The sequence below is a fragment of the Oncorhynchus masou genome, chromosome 27 (assembly GCF_036934945.1).
Source record: "Oncorhynchus masou masou isolate Uvic2021 chromosome 27, UVic_Omas_1.1, whole genome shotgun sequence".
NCBI classification, from domain to species: domain Eukaryota; kingdom Metazoa; phylum Chordata; class Actinopteri; order Salmoniformes; family Salmonidae; genus Oncorhynchus; species Oncorhynchus masou.
The window spans coordinates 35426128-35443430 of record NC_088238.1 but is presented as its reverse complement, the minus strand read 5'-3'; positions in this window follow the sequence as shown (position 1 = coordinate 35443430).

The window sequence follows — 17303 nt, the reverse complement described above, 5'->3', positions numbered from 1 at the left end:
TCACTTGCGACATACCCCTAGTTTCCTGAATCGGGTCACAAATGACCTTTTCTGTCATTATTAACTAATCTTCTATACACATGGTTCTCCAAGACATCAGGGAACATAATACACTTTTAACATAGGATTTACAGTATGTTGCCTGTAAAAAAAACAAGTGGGGCAATGTTTAATATGACCCCTTTTAAAGAAAGGCCCATTTTGTCACGACTTCCGCCGAGGTTGGCTCTCCTGCCCATTCGGGTGGTGCTCGGCGGTCGTCGTCACCGTCCTATTAGCCACTACTGATCCCTTTTTCGTGTATCTGTTGGTTTTGTCTAATTGGTTTCACCTGTGTGTTGTTTAGTTAATTAGTGTCTGTATTTAATGTAGGTTGTCCCGCCTTTGTTTTGTGCGGGATTGTTTATTTTGTCATTTCGTTTTGTCTGTCGGTGTTTGCTGTTTTTTCTCCGGTTAGTCTTTATCCTGTTTTGGATATTTCACCCTGTCTGTATTTTGGGTTGACTGTTGTTTGTTTTTTGTTCACCGGAGAATGAACGTTATTATCGCATTCTGCTCTCTGCGCCTGATTCCACCCACCTTGACTAGACGTGACACATTTTTACCACATTCTTGCCGGCATAAGCCTTTTATACCTTCCTTGTGAATGCTGGCACCGGCGAAGAGGATGCGCCGATATGGGCGGCATCTATTTAAATAAATCCATTGAATAGATACCATCACAAAGAAATCCATTATTGGTTTGTTTAGGCAGGTCCTAAGAAATATAAGACTAATATAATGTATTTAAAAATAAAATAGCATATTTTGAGTTTAATTATGTTACTGGTCTGGTTATGTTGCTGCACCATGCATATGAAATCAACAGTTTGTTATAGGGCCATGCACTACCCATAAAGCATATTCAGAACACTGATATAAAATACAGGGGTATTATATTTAGGCAATATTGTCCAGGGCTCTCCAACACTGAGAGCTACTCTCCTGTAAGTTTTCAATCCCAACCCCAGTTATAACTAACCTGATTCAACTTTAATCAAACACATTTAGAGTAGGGTATTTACCGGTGCCAGGGGGTTATGGAGAGCTTAAAGTGTTGAATTGTGCAATAGTTGTGCAGTAACAATATAAGTCCAATAGCAGCAGTCATGGTGTGTGTAGCGTGAATGTGTGTGAGTGTATGTAATGGTGTAATGGTGATGGTAATGGTGTGTCCCTCATCCTCGTCTGAGATCTCAACGTTTTCCACAGAGGAATGAAGGGATGACTGCAGGATGGAAAGGAGAGAATTCATGATTTTCACACACCTTTGTATCAATGCACAACCCCTGCTAACAATACACCAATGTTTCAGTACATTCAGATTCCTACAATATTTCCAAGAACAGGGTGATTCTGTCCAGGTGTGTGTGCCCCCTGTCTGGTCCTTGGATCCTTAGGCCCAGGTTGGCATGTTCCATGGAGACTAGTCTGGTCGTCTGTAGTAGGGACACGGGGAGGCAAGGTGGAGGGAGTCCTTGTTATTAGACCCAGAGCTCCTCACCCCAGAACCAGCCCAACTGGTCTGGGCATGGTACAGGGAGTAAGGCTCTAGGCAAGAGGAGATGGAGGGGTCATGGTGAGGGGTAGGTCTTTAGAGGAAAAGGAAGACTAGGAGGGGTAGGAGGAATGGTGGGAGTTGGAGTTGAATCTAGGGTCAGAGCTGTTGGAGCAGTTGCTGTCTGTCTCTCCCTGTCGCTGATGTCCTGATTGTGGCTGCTGCTCCGCCTCCGACTGCTGCTGCGGTGGTTGTGTGAGTGGTGGTTACGTTGTGTGCTGTGGTCTCTGTAGCCCACGCTATCCAATTTGTAGCCCCTCTCCCTCGCTCTGAGTGGTGTGAAGGGTGGGAATACTTGGAGGAAGAGTTCGCCTCCTGGCAAGATTACCTTCTAGAGACGATCCCACCGGCACCATACCACCCTCCTGAGTCCCTGTCCCTCTCTCTGTCCCTGTCTGCCAGGGGGAGCTAGAGAATAGTAAGTGAGAAGTAGTCAGTTCACCAAGTCATCCCAGCACCATTATACATACACCTTCTTATACGTTACTACATGCCACAATCACAACTGTGAGGCCTACAACATAGACATTAGTAGACAAAGGCACACAAGTGTGAGCTACCTGGCTGAGAGTTCCTGTGGCAGTGTACAGTGTAGCCCTGCTGCTGGTGAGGCAGGTACTGCATGGCCTGGAAGGCTGAGGCACATGGACACAGAGGGGACATAATGAGGGGTTTATGAATGAAGCACACACAGACAGCATACACACTATGATTCGCATTCTTATAATGACCTCAACACAGTCACCTTGAGAAACATAATAGCAATAGATACATAGCCTATTCCCAGATCTGTTTGTGCTGTTTTGCCAAGTCATTTGATCATTGTCAAACGTGTTTGACATAACAATGACCATAGGAGTTGGCATGATGACAGATTTGGGACCAGGCAACCAAACATTACATGCTTTAAATCTCACAGACAGCACAACTCTGAAATAACGTTTACATTCAAAATCCAAACCGGTTACTTCTGAGCTGCGAGCTGCTGGTGTAGCTGACTAGCTGCTGGTGTACCTGAGTTCGTATCACCTTCCCAACCCCCCCTCCACTATTGTTTTTCTTTCAACTTAAATTCTTTACATTTTGAATCCATCATAGTTTGTTTTAATAAAAAAAATAAATAAAAAAGGAGAACCCCCCCGTTGTAACTTGCCAAACCTGACATTCACCAGACAGATACATGGAGAAGAGGGATAGAAGAGGACATAAAGCCCTGAGATGTCCCTACCAGTCCCAAAGTTTGTCGTGCCACTACAGGTAATAGAAAGTGCAGAGACGTGCTAAACTATCCGTTCAGACCCCAGAGCCTACCAACCTACAGGTTATGGAGAATTTGCTCTTTAATATTTCTCCAGTAGGTTTCCTCAATGAGTAAATGTCTACTTCTATGTCTGCAAGAAAACTACAGTAAATACTGCAATATACTTCAGTCCGCAAAACCACTGCAGTAAACACTACATTAGTTACTATACTATGTACTACAGTTTTATTTTACTACAGTATGTACACTATAGTTAACTGTAAATACTACAGTATACTAGAGTTAATACTAGAGTAGTCACTGCAGTGAATACTACTTTAAAGTTAGCAAAACACTACAGTGAATACTATATTATTAGTGAGCGTACATTCTCTTTATTTGGAAAACGACGCTGAACAAAACAATAAACACTACACTACACACAAACCAACAAACCATTACGCTAAACTGCTATGTGCCCTAAACAAAGTCAACCTCCTATAAAGACAGCTGGGAAAATGGCTACCTATGTATGGTTCTCAATCAGAGACAATGATAGACAGCTGTCCCTGATTGAGAACCATACCCGGACAAAACATAGAAATACAAAATCATAGATAACAAAACATAGAATGCCCACCCCAAAGCACACCCTGACCAAACCAAATAGAGACATTAAAAGGCTCTCTAAGGTCAGGGCGTGACAATTATATTAATACTATAGTATGTTTTCATGTGGGCAGCACCATATTTGGTCATCCACAGCTGTGGCACTTCATTCAGTTCCCGTTTCCATTCCAAGATGAGGGGGAGGGAGGGAGAGAGGAGAGGAGAGGAAAAGGAACATGTCCATTCTTGGCTATGAGGGATGGGTACGTGACCTGCACACCAGCTGTCACCAGAGCCAGTCTGTCACCACCAGGCAGTGTCAGTGTGTGAGACCGTCAGGCCGAATGGGGATGGAGCAAGACAACTTTCATGCTTGTGAGTCATACTAGATACAATGTCACAGAGCATAGAGGAGAGCAGAGGAGGGTTCCTGACCTGGATAATAGCACTATTCTCCCTCTTTCTCATACATACTATAAATACAAAAGTATGTGGACACACCTTCAAATTAGTGGATTCAGCTATTTCAGCCACACCCTTTGTTGACAGGTGTATAAAATAGAGGCACATAGCCATGCAATCTCCATAGACAAACATTGACAGTAGAATGGCCTTACTGAAGAGCTCAGTGACTTTCAACATGGCACAATCATAGGATGCCACCTTTCTAACAAGTCAGTTCGTCAAATTTCTGCCCTGCTAGCGCTGCCCCAGGCAACTGCCAGTTCTGTTATTGTGAAGTGGAAACGTCTTAGAGCAACAGCATTTCAGCCGCGAAGAGGTAGGCCACACAAGTTCACTGAACAACACTCACATGCAAGTTCCAAACTGCCTCTGGAAGCCATATCAGCATAAGAACTGTTCGAAGGGAGCTTCATGAAATGGGTTTCCATGGCCAAGCAGCCGCACACAAGCCTAAGATCACCTTGCGCAATGCCAAGTGTCGGCTGGAGTGGTGTAAAGCTCCCCGCCATTGGACTCTGGAGCAGTGAAAACGCGTTCTCTGGAATGATGACTCAGGCATGTCTATCTGTATGTGTGTGTGTGTGAGGTGAGAGTCTCCCGCCATGCTCTAGGGGGAGACGGTAGAGGAAAGTAGACGGTGTGAACGTGATGAGAGTCGGGGACAAAGAGTTCAGACTGCTGAAGACTAGTACTGTCTCACTCTCTAAGCTCTCCCTCTAGCTCTCTTTCTCTCTCTCTCTGTCTGCTGCTGCAGTGTCTCGCTCTGTTTTCACCTCCTTCCATCTCTCTCTGTCTGATTGCTGCAGCTCTCTCTCTCTGTGTGTCTGAGGCTCCATACTCAGACATCCATTAATTATTCAGTGTTGCACTGCAGGTTTTTCCCCCTCTCCACCGCTACTCTGCTCTCTGCACCATTGCCCCCATCCGTACTGATGCTCACAATTCCTGCACCTCCAGAACTTTTTTCATCCTCTCTTTTTCAAAGGTTTGTCTTTCATTTCTTCCTTCCTCTCTTTCCTATTTTCTCTGTCTTTAATATTTGATTCTTAGTTTATTTTTTCTGGTGTGTATGTGTGTGTGCGTGTGTGTGTTGTAGGAGTCCCCTCCTGCTTAGTATTCACCGGATGTTTCTGCAGGGCACTTCTGGGGGTGTGGTGTCTCCTCACGTACACACATGCACGGCATGCAAGTCAGCAGCAGGGCTTTCCCGCTCTCCTTCCTGCCCCAACTACACCCCCCCCTCCGCCATAATCATCACCCCCACCCCACCCCCACACCTCCTTTCCATGGATCCTTCGCTTCTTCTCTTCTGCTTTCTCTTTCCTTCTACAAGTCCTGGAATCCATTCTTTATCAACCCTGATGCAACCACAATCCTAAGCAGCTATTCACTGTGCGGCATCAGAGCCAGACAGAGTATTGACGCAGGCAGACAGCTACGCAGGCAGGCAGCTCCGCAGGCAAGCAGGCACACACGCACACAGGCACGCAGGCACGGGAGGTGAAACTATGGTAGAGAAAGGATGGGAGGGGGCAGTACCATGATATCTGGTAAATGGCAACAACCTTCATTATCACAACATTTCTAAGAATATGATTGTGGCATTTCAAAGATTATGTATCCATCCTTTTGCTTTTCCTGGAGGAGGAAAGAGCAGAGGAGTGAGACAGCATGTGGGAAGCTATCAACCAATGTTACCGTGGTTGTTCGATCAGGTTTGAGCTGATTTTGATTGTTTCTGACCAAACTTGTTGGGACTAGGGCTGTGGCGGTCTTTCAATTTTGTCAGCGGGTGATTGTCAAGCAAATAACTGCCAGTCTCACAGTAATTTAACATTAATTAACTTAAACACATTTAGCCATTTAGCCACAAGCCACTGATGCAGACCTTTGGAGCATCTACAAAAAGTCTAATAAGTCCATATAATATAGCTTACACCATCACAATAAATCCATTATATATTTTAGACCGGTCTAAAGAAACATGATAAGAAGAAAATGTAGTCTATTTCAGTAGAACAGAATAGCATACAGTTGTCCTTTTGTTAGGCCCTGATCTGGCTATGTAATATGGCTGTAGGCTACACTAGTTAATTTAGCAGACAATATTTGCTTAGAATTGCGTGACATTATTTTTATATTATTTTACAGTATGAAGAATACAATTGAACATAGCTGAATAAAATAGAAAGGATATGTTCTCCAAATGATTTGAGGGAGTGTGCACACGCGGCTATTCTGTGTTTAGCGGTTAACAAAGAAACTGGTCTTCTTATATGCTTAGTTTCAAATCAAATTGTATTTGTCACATGCACCGAATACAACAGGTGTAGACCTTACAGTGAAATGCTTACTTACAAGCCCTTAACCAACAATGCAGATTTAAGAAAATACATAAAAATTAAGAGATTAAAAAAATTAAATAATTACAGAGCAGCAGTGAATAACAATAGAGTGGCTATATACAGGTGGCACCGGTACAGAGTCAGTGTGTCAATGTGCGGGGGCACCGGTGTTGAGGTAATTGAGGTAAGTATGTACATGTAGGTAGGGTTATTAAAGTGGCTATGCATTGATAATAACAGAGAGCAGCAGCTCCACCCTTGTACTTGATTGATGCATTAAGGTCACTAATTACTCAGGAACTTACCCTAGCCCTACAGTAACCTTTATACCAGGGGTATTCAACTCTTACCCTACGAGGTCCAGAGCCTGCTGGTGTTCTGTTCTACTTGATCATTAATTGCACCCACCTGTAGTCCCAGGACTAAATCAGTCATTGATTAGAGGGGAACATTGAAAAAAAGGAGTGGAACTGACTTAGGGGTCCAGATTTGAGTTTGAGGGCTCTTTAACATTTATTTAATAAATTCTTATTTACAATGACAGTCTACCCCTGCCAAACCCTAATCCGGATGACGATAGGGCCAATTGTGAGCCGTCCTGGATTACTCGATATACAGTAGCTGTGGCCGAATGTAACTATTGTGATAGAGGTGGTGCATGGAGTGTAGTAACCAGCTAGTAGAGGTAATGTGTTGCATGTGCCTAACGCATTGGATTACTCTTAGCTCTGCATATTCAATGGATCGTGAGAGTAATGTAGTGAATGTAGTCGAGAGTAGGGCTCTCCAACCATGTTCGCTCCAACTTCAGTTGTAACTAACCTGATTAATTTTAGCAACCAGCTAATCGTTAGAATCAGGTGTGCTAGATTAGGGTTTGAGCGAAAACCTACAGGACTGTAACTCTCAAGGAACAGTGATGGAAAGCCCTGGCCTCGTGTAACCTGTAGTATAGTTGTGGCCTAATATAACCTCAATAATCGAGGTGGTACGTGTTACTAGTTAGGAGAGGTACAGCTTGCATTACTCTTTGCTATTCATGTTGAAAGGCGTTATACAGTATGTACTTTAGTAGCCTATCTCATTAGGGGCTGACACAAACACACTCACCTAGGCTAAGTCTGTCCCTAAATGTCAGCCCCCGCCCTGCCCCATCACACACACAAACACACACATGCCAAGGCTCAATCTGTCCCTAAATCTCTCATCATGATGGCTATTTGTGACAGGACTGTGTGTACTGTGCAGTACAGTCTGGCCTGGTTAGCAGAACAGTGCTCCTGTGACTGTCTCCTGGGCCTCAGGTAATCAGCAACACACCACAGGGACCACTGTGTCCTGCCCTACACGTAAGCACACACACACACACACACACACACACACACACACACACACACACACACACACACACACACACACACACACACACACACACACACACACACACACACACACACACACACACACACACACACACACACACACACACACACACACACACACACACACACACACACAGAAACACACTGCTGCCTCCCTGTTAACGCTAAGCCACTGAGTGTAAGTCATACCCTGACTGGATGGCTGCTCAGTTTAACAACATACTGTCCTGTACTCAACAGTCTAACCCTCACCCACCCACAGTTTTGTTTGTCTCTCACACAGTACAGTACACCACTGACACACACATGGGCATGAACACACACATACAAACACAGGGGATGCACATGAACACAAACAGACAGACACACACACAGCCACCATTTATTATCATGCACCTTTGATAAACAGTACATTGTTTTGGATCAAATAAAGCAAATGCACCAACGTTATTGATTCATGTGATTAATAAAGTGACGTGCTTGAGCTGTAATGGCAATGACCTTTATGTCTCTTTGCCAACAACTATTACAGTATTAAGACGTCCTTACAGCATGTGCTGGAGATGTTGTTTTCACATTGACTTGTACCGGTATTAAGATTCCTACACAACAAATTGGTCACTGTTACCTGGTGTTGATTTTTCATAGTAACATTTCTATTGTTGATTCAGGAGTTAAATTCACTTTGTAAGTGTTAAATTAACACTCATTGGTGTAAAATAACCCCAGTGTTTGGTGTTAATAACCAGTGTTTTGCATGCGCATTGATTGATTGTTACTCAAATATAAATAGCATACATTTTTTTCAACTAATCCAATATGTTACTTGGACTAATTGCAGCCGTTACTGAAATGGTTGTTCCAGGTTAGATGGTTTAGGTAGACTCATATCTTAGTCCTCCCAACCCTGGCAGTTATTCTGAATGTTTGATATCTCCACTCTGGCTGGATTCCAACAGGAATTACATACTATCACTTTACAAAACGCTTAATGTAGGCCTGATGTGGCATGTAAACTATTGGGTTAAGACCATTGCATCAGGGATAAACTAGGCCCTCAACATGAGGCCTTATTCATCTAGTGGGAAAACAATATCTCACTCACTCACTCACTCACTCACTCACTCACTGTGCTGGCTGGTTCCTGCCAGGCTGAGACAATCTCTGTGCCCCCTTTAACTGCACACCATGGACGGCCCCCTGCACACAGGCACACATCACTTCACAAGCCAGCATTATGTGATTTGCAGGCTTGATGTTGCTTGTACACCATGAGTTTAATAACCTGTTATGGCTGCAATCCCGATACCGGGATCGATATGAGAACTACCAGGGAAAATAGAGGGCGCCAAAATTCAAACCACAGAAATCTCATAATTACAGTCTTATATTATTTTAAATCTATTTTCGTTGTTAATCCCACAAGTGTCCGATTTCAAATAGGCTTTCAGCGAAAGCACTACAAACGATTATGTTAGTTCTCCACCAAACCACAATAAGCCTTCACAAAAAACAGAAATAAAGATAAAATTAATCACTAACCTTGAATTATCTTCATCAGATGACACTCATAAGACTTCATGTTTACACAATACATGCATGTTTTGTTTGATAAAGTTCATATTTATATTTTAAAAAATCGGAGTTTACATTGGCGCGTTAGATTCCAAAAACATCAAGTGATTTTAAATAGCCACATCATTAAACAGAAATACTCATAATAAATGTAGATAATACACATGGAATTATAGATAAAACTTCTTGTGACTCTCCGGATCCGGGAGCGTAATCATCGCTTGACACTAATTAGCATAACGCAACGGACATAAATCTTCCTAGAAAATATTCCTATTCATGAAAATCACAAGTGAAATATATTGGAACACAGCTTAGCCTTTTGTTAATCACCCTGTCATCTCAGATTTTCAAAATATGCTTTACAGACAACGCTAGACAAGCATTTGGGTAAGTTTATCGATAGCCTAGCATAGCATTATGCCTTGCTAGCAGCAAATCAAATCAAATTTTATTTGTCACATACACATGGTTAGCAGATGTTGATGCGAGTGTAGCAAAATGCTTGTGCTTCCAGTTCCAACAATGCAGTAATAACCAACAAGTAATTTAACTAACAATTCCAAAAGTAATATCTTATACACAGTGTAAGGGGATAAAGAATATGTACATAAAGATATGAATGAGTGATGGTGCAGAGCAGTATAGGCAAGATACAGTAGATGGTATCGAGTACAGTATATACATATGAGATGAGTATGTAAACAAAGTGGCATAGTTAAAGTGGCTAGTGATACATGTATTACATAAGGATGCAGTAGATGATAGAGTACAGTATATACGTATACATATGAGATGAATAATGTAGGGTATGTAAACATTATATTAGGTAGCATTGTTTAAAGTGGCTAGTGATATATTTTACATCCTTTCCCATCAATTCCCATTATTGAAGTGGCTGGAGTTGAGTCCGTGTGTTGGCAGCAGCCACTCAATGTTAGTGGTTGCTGTTTAACAGTCAGGATGCTCTCGATTGTGCATCTGTAGAAGTTTGTGAGTGTTTTTGGTGACAAGCCGAATTTCTTCACCCTTCCTGAGGTTGAAGAGGCGCTGCTGCGCCTTCTTCACGATGCTGTCTGTGTGAGTGGACCAATTTAGTTTGTCTGTGATGTGTATGCCGAGGAACTTAAAACTTACTACCCTCTCCACTACTGTTCCATCGATGTGGATAGGGGGGTGTTCCCTCTGCTGTTTCCTGAAGTCCACAATCATCTCCTTAGTTTTGTTGACGTTGAGTGTGAGGTTATTGTCCTGACACCACACTCCGGAGGGCCCTCACCTCCTCCCTGTAGGCCGTCTCGTCGTTGTTGGTAATCAAGCCTACCACTGTTGTGTCGTCCGCAAACTTGATGATTGAGTTGGAGGCGTGCGTTGCCGCGCAGTCGTGGGTGAACAGGGAGTACAGGAGAGGGCTCAGAACGCACCCTTGTGGGGCCCCAGTGTTGAGGATCAGCGGGGTGGAGATGTTGTTGCCTACCCTCACCACCTGGGGGCGGCCCGTCAGGAAGTCCAGTACCTAGTTGCACAGGGCGGGGTCGAGACCCAGGGTCTCGAGCTTGATGACGAGCTTGGAGGGTACTATGGTGTTAAATGCCGAGCTGTAGTCGATGAACAGCATTCTCACATAGGTATTCCTCTTGTCCAGATGGGTTAGGGCAGTGTGCAGTGTGGTTGAGATTGCGTCGTCTGTGGACCTATTTGGGCGGTAAGCAAATTGGAGTGGGTCTAGGGTGTCAGGTAGGGTGGAAGTGATATGGTCCTTGACTAGTCTCTCAAAGCACTTCATGATGACGGAAGTGAGTGCTACGGGGCGGTAGTCGTTTAGCTCAGTTACCTTAGCTTTCTTGGGAACAGGAACAATGGTGGCCCTCTTGTTTTGGAAACTTTAGAGTGTTTTCATCTCCGTATCCAAAGCTGTCAATTATATGCATGTTCTAGAATCTTGTCCTGACAAAATATCCCGTTTAAAACGGGAACGTTTTTTTTCTTCCAAAAATGAAAATACTGCCCCAAGAGTCGCAACAGGTTTGATTTCAGATTTCAGATACAGATTTCATTCAGCACCTGAATCTACACTAGAAATGTTACATTGAAAAATCAACACTTGGTAACACTGGCCAATTTGCTGTGCACCATCTCCAGTTAGATTCTATTCATAAAGTATAACATTATGATCAAAGAGAGGCTGATGGGACTTCTATGCCACAAACAGCAAAACTGTTACGCCAAATAATGATTTGTGGCATCTTTGACTTCTAGTGGGCAGGTTTAGATGAGTTATCACAGGCATCACAGGCAAACATAGCGTAACATGAGCATGCTATTCATAACAATGGACTTCACTGTTGTCTTTCTGCTGAAAGGGAGGTGAGGGCAGGTGACTTCCGTAATCATAAGTGCTCTCTCTTTCTCTCACTCTCGCTCACACTTTCTCTTGCTCTCTCTTGGCATATTACTGACATCAACTGCTTTTCAGTCTATAACAACACAACTATGCAGTTATGTCTACTAATCTTGGTTTATTTGCCCAGTTACCGTAAATATAGAGCCCTCCTCCACGCACACAGAGAAAACCATGGAATTAATATTTTAAGCAGCACGTGCGTGTGTGTGTGTGTGTCAAGGTTTTTGTAGTAAATGTAAATGAAAACGAATCATGAAAAGATGATTTAGTTATAAAATGATTAACTGAAAATCATAATTAATTGACCCGTTTGTAAGACTATAATGAAATATCATCTTTGACAAAGTCAAAACGAACTAAAAAAAAATAAAGTCTGTCACGAATTATGTTTAGTTTTCTGGGAAAAAATCTAATTTGGTTTTCAAGCTACATGCTACTGAATCTAACTGGTAAATGTTGCCAGGAGATGGCGATTTTCAAAAAGGCCTAGTTCGTCCGTCACTATCACTAGCTCTCACTGGCTAACATGTAAAAGCTTGCTAACTTGATTCTAATTACATGTACTACTAAAGTTAGAAATAATTGGATTGGTGTAAACATGGGATAATTTCAACCAATTGCTGTATGCAAGCCACCTCATATGTTTTGCAATAGTCTCGATGCTATTACTTTCAAATCCAAGTCACTATGAGAATTACTTGGGGCGGCAGGGTAGCCTATTGGTTAGGGCAGGGTAGCCTAGTGGTTAGAGCGTTGGACTAGTAACCAAAAGGTTGCAAGTTCAAATCCCCAAGCTGACAAGGTGCAAATCTGTCGTTCTGCCCCTGAACAGGCAGTTAACCCACTGTTCCTAGGCCGTCATTGAAAATAAGAATTTGTTCTTAACTGACTTGCCTAGTAAAATTAAATAAAAAAAATATATACTTTATAATAAAACAACAAATGCAAGATTGAGCTGGTCAAGAAGAAGATGAGCTGACCAATCAGCAGTCTACTCACATGATTATTTTCAATGACTGGTATACACCCATACCATTCTGTTGTTGGGGTAAACCCACGGCATTCCAAAACAGAACTCTTAATTACCATTTTGGAAGGAAAACAATTTCACTCACATTGTTAGTAATTATAGATCGTATTTCATAGAGACATTGGGGGAGGCCTATGTCGGAGGCCTAGGTGGGGCCAATATCTTCAGCCAGGTCGTTCAAGATTAAAGTAGAAATTGGACGTCTATCCATGTCCGAAGGAAAACCGTCCACTAGAGGCAAAAAATATGCGTTACAGCCAACGCTAGACAAGCATTTGTGTAAGTTTATCATGGCATAATACTATGCTAGCTCTGCTGGCAGCAGGCAACATTTTCACGAAAATAAGAAAAGCAACCAAATTAAATCATTTACCTTTGAAGAACTTCGGATCCTTTCACTCAGGAGACTCCCAGTTAGATAGCAAATTTTCCTTTTTTCCAAAAAGATTATTTTTGTAGGCAAAATAGCTCCCGTTTCTTCATCATGCTTGGCTGAGAAATCGACCGTAAAATGCTACAACTAAAACGCCAAACTTTTTTCAAAATTTGCTCCATAATATCGTCAGAAACATGGCAAACGTTGTTTAGGATCCATCCTCAAGGTGTTTTTAACATATATATTCGATAATATATCCGTCAAGGCAATTGGTTTCTCATAAGAAGCGATTGGAAAAATGGCTACCTCAGTATTTTACGTGAGATTTTCTGCAGGAGACACCATGTGACCACATGCTATATATGGTCCCTTACAGCCATTCTTCAATGGAAATGCCTAAAAAGACGTCACAATGCTGTAGACACCTTGGGGAATACGTAGAAAATGTAAGCTCATTCGTAGCTCATTCACAGCCATATAAGAAGTCATTGGCATGAGGCGGTTTTAAAAAATGCGGCGCTTCCTGGTTGGATTTTTATCTGGGTTTCTCCTGTAACATCAGTTCTGTGGCACTCACAGACAATATCTTTGCAGTTTTGGAAACGTCAGAGTGTCTTCTTTCCAAAGCTGTCAATTATATGCATAGTCGAGCATCTTTTCGTGACAAAATATCTTGTTTAAAACGGGAACCTTTTTCATACCAAAAATTTAATAGCGCCCCCTAATGCATAACTGGGGTTTGGGTTTTGTTAGTGTTGTGGACAGAGGTAGTGGATAGGTGTAATCCCATGACTCTGGCTCTGAAGGTTGCATTTTTAATCCCAGTTGTGATCATTAGTTTTTAATTTTTGGTTTGAACCCTATCCCAAACCCTATCTCTTAGCTTAATGAGTGCCTAAACCTGGAATAATACAGAGCAGCAGGAGCAATAAAAACACTTACAAATTTGACGTTTGTAGAACGTAAATGACGTTTGGAGAACGTGGATGAATTCTGCAGTGAGATTTTGCGAGCTTGTTGATATTTTAGCCCGCATTGGGCCCACATCGTGCCAACGTGGACATGTTTGCTGATGTTTACTGGATTACTACTCTAAGGCATGTGCTGGCAGACTGTAGTGGAATGGGGATCAGTAATGCGTGTGCATGTCTGGACACAAGTCTGTGTGCTTGCATGCGTTCATAATGTTTGTGCATTTACTGTACGTGTGTGTGTATGCCCATTGGCATACCCATTTTCATCGGTATTTGTGCACGTCATCCATGTCCGTGGGTAAGTCATCCATCACCATGTGTACAGTCGTGGCCAAAAGTTGAGAATTACACAAATATTAATTTTCACAAAGTCTGCTGCCCCAGTTTGTATGATGTCAATTTGCATATACTCCAAAATGTTATGAAAAGTGATCAGATGAATTGCAATTAATTGCAAAGTACCCCTTTGCCATGCAAATGAACTGAATCCCCAAAAAAACATTTCCACTGCATTTCGGCCCTGCGACAAAAGGACCAGCTGACATCATCTCAGTGATTCATTCGCTCGCTAACACTGGTGTGAGTGTTGACGAGGATAAGGCTGGAGATCACTCTGTCGTGCTGATTGAGTTTGAATAACAGACTGGAAGCTTCAAAAGGAGCGTGGTGCTTGGAATCATTGTTCTTCCTCTGTCAATCATGGTTAACTACAAGGAAACACGTGCCGTCGTCGTTGCTTTGCACAAAAAGGGCTTCACAGGCAAGGATATTCCTGCCAGTAAGATTGCATCAAGAACTTCAAGGAGAGTGGTTCAATTGTTGTGAAGAAGGCTTCAGGGGGCCCAAGAAAGTCCAGCAAGCGCCAGGACCATCTCCTAAAGTTGATTCAGCTGCGGGATCGGGGCACCACCAATACAGAGATTGCTCAGGAATGGCAGCAGGCAGGTGCGAGTGCATCTGCACGCACAGTGAGGCAAAGACTTTTGGAGGATGGCCTGGTGTCAAGAAGGGCAGCAAAGAAGCTGAAAAAAATTTAGGGACAGACTAATGTACTTCAAAAGGTACAGGGATTGGACTGCTGAGGACTGGGGTAAAGTAATTTTCTCTGATGAATCCCCTTTCCGATTGTTTGGGGTATCTGGAAAAAAGCTTGTCCGGGAAAGACAAGGTGAGCGCTACCATCAGTCCTGTATCATGCCAACAGTAAAGCATCCTGAGACCATTCATGTGTGGGGTTGCTTCTCGGCCAAGGGAGTGGGCTCACTCACAATGTTAAATAAGAACACAATGTTACCAACACATCCTCCGAGAGCAACTTCTCCCAACCATCCAGGAACAGTTTGGTGATGAACAATGCCCTTTCCGGCATGATGGAGCACCTTGATATAAGGCAAAAGTGATAACTAAGTGGCTCGGGGAACAAAACATCGATATTTTGGGTCCATGGCCAGGAAACTCCCCAGACCTTAATCCCACTGGGAACTTGTGGTCAATCCTCAAGAGGCGGGTGGACAAATAAAAACCCACAAATTCTGACAAACTCCAAACATTGATTGTACAAGAATGGGCTGCCATCAGTCAGGATGTGTCCCAGAAGTTAATTGACAGCATGCCAGGGCGGATTGCAGAGGTCTTGAAAAAGAAGGGTCAACACTGCAAATATTGACTCTTTGCATCAACTTCATGTAATTGTCAATAAAAGCCTTTGACACTTATGAAATGCTTGCAATTATCCATTGTAATTTGATTTGTCTAATCTTAGCAATTTCTTCTTAGCTAGCTACATAGCCGTCTTTGTATCAAAGATAATTGCGTAATTATCGTATTTCGTCGTCCTAACGTAGTCTACACTGCTATCTGCCCAGCAGCTAGCTAAGCAGCTAGCTAACGTCCACTGTCCACCAGCACTGTAGAAACTATTACACTCAACTGAACGACTCGATTAGTGAAGTGTTAGCTAGTGTTAGCTAGCTACATAGTTGTCTTTGCTGTCTTCGTATCCAAGATAATTGTGTAGTTTAGAGTGTGTAGTTTAGAGTGTGTAGACTTAGAGTGATTATCTTGTGTAGACTTAGAGTGATTATCTTAATTTACCGAGGTTAGCTAGCCAGCTATTTGTCGTCCTTAAGGTAGGAGATGCTGCTAGCTAACTAGCCAACAGCTAGCCAACCTCTACCGAATAGAACTTCAACTAACTTCCGCTTCGCTCCACAGGTAGTATCACATTTTCATTTCACTTCATTACAGTACAACGGTTTGATTTGTTTGATCGTAGCTAGCTAGCTACATAGCCGTCTTTGTATCTAAGACAATTGTGTAGTTTAGAGCGATTTTCTAGGTTAGCTAGCCAGCTATTGTCGTTCTTTTAACGTAACGTAACGCAATCAACACTGCTAGCTAGCCAGCTAGCCCCCGAATAGCAGCACTGTAGAAACTATTACAGTACAACGGTTTGATTTGTTTGATCGTAGCTAGCTAGCTACATAGCCGTCTTTGTATCTAAGACAATTGTGTAGTCTAGAGCGATTTTCTAGGTCAGCTAGCCAGCTATTGTCATTCTTTTAACGTAACGTAACGCAATCAACACTGCTAGCTAGCCAGCTAGCCCCCGAATAGCAGCACTGTAGAAACTATTACACTCGACGGAACGACTTGATTAGTGTAGTGTCAACATCGCAGCCACTGCCAGCTAGCCTACAAAGTCAACAACGCAGCCACTGCCAGCTAGCCTACTCCAGCAGTACTGTATCATTTCAATCATTTTAGTCAATAAGATTCTTGCTACGTAAGCTTAACTTTCTGAACATTCGAGACGTGTAGTCCACTTGTCATTCCAATCTCCTTTGCATTAGCGTAGCCTCTTCTGTAGCCTGTCAACTATGTGTCTATCTATCCCTGTTCTCTCCTCTCTGCACAGACCATACAAACGCTCCACACCGCGTGGCCGCGGCCACCCTAATCTGGTGGTCCCAGCGCGCACGACCCACGTGGAGTTCCAGGTCTCCGGTAGCCTCTGGAACTGCCGATCTGCGGCCAACAAGGCAGAGTTCATCTCAGCCTATGCCTCCCTCCAGTCCCTCGACTTCTTGGCACTGACGGAAACATGGATCACCACAGATAACACTGCTACTCCTACTGCTCTCTCTTCGTCCGCCCACGTGTTCTCGCACACCCGAGAGCTTCTGGTCAGCGGGGTGGTGGCACCGGGATCCTCATCTCTCCCAAGTGGTCATTCTCTCTTTCTCCCCTTACCCATCTGTCTATCGCCTCCTTTGAATTCCATGCTGTCACAGTTACCAGCCCTTT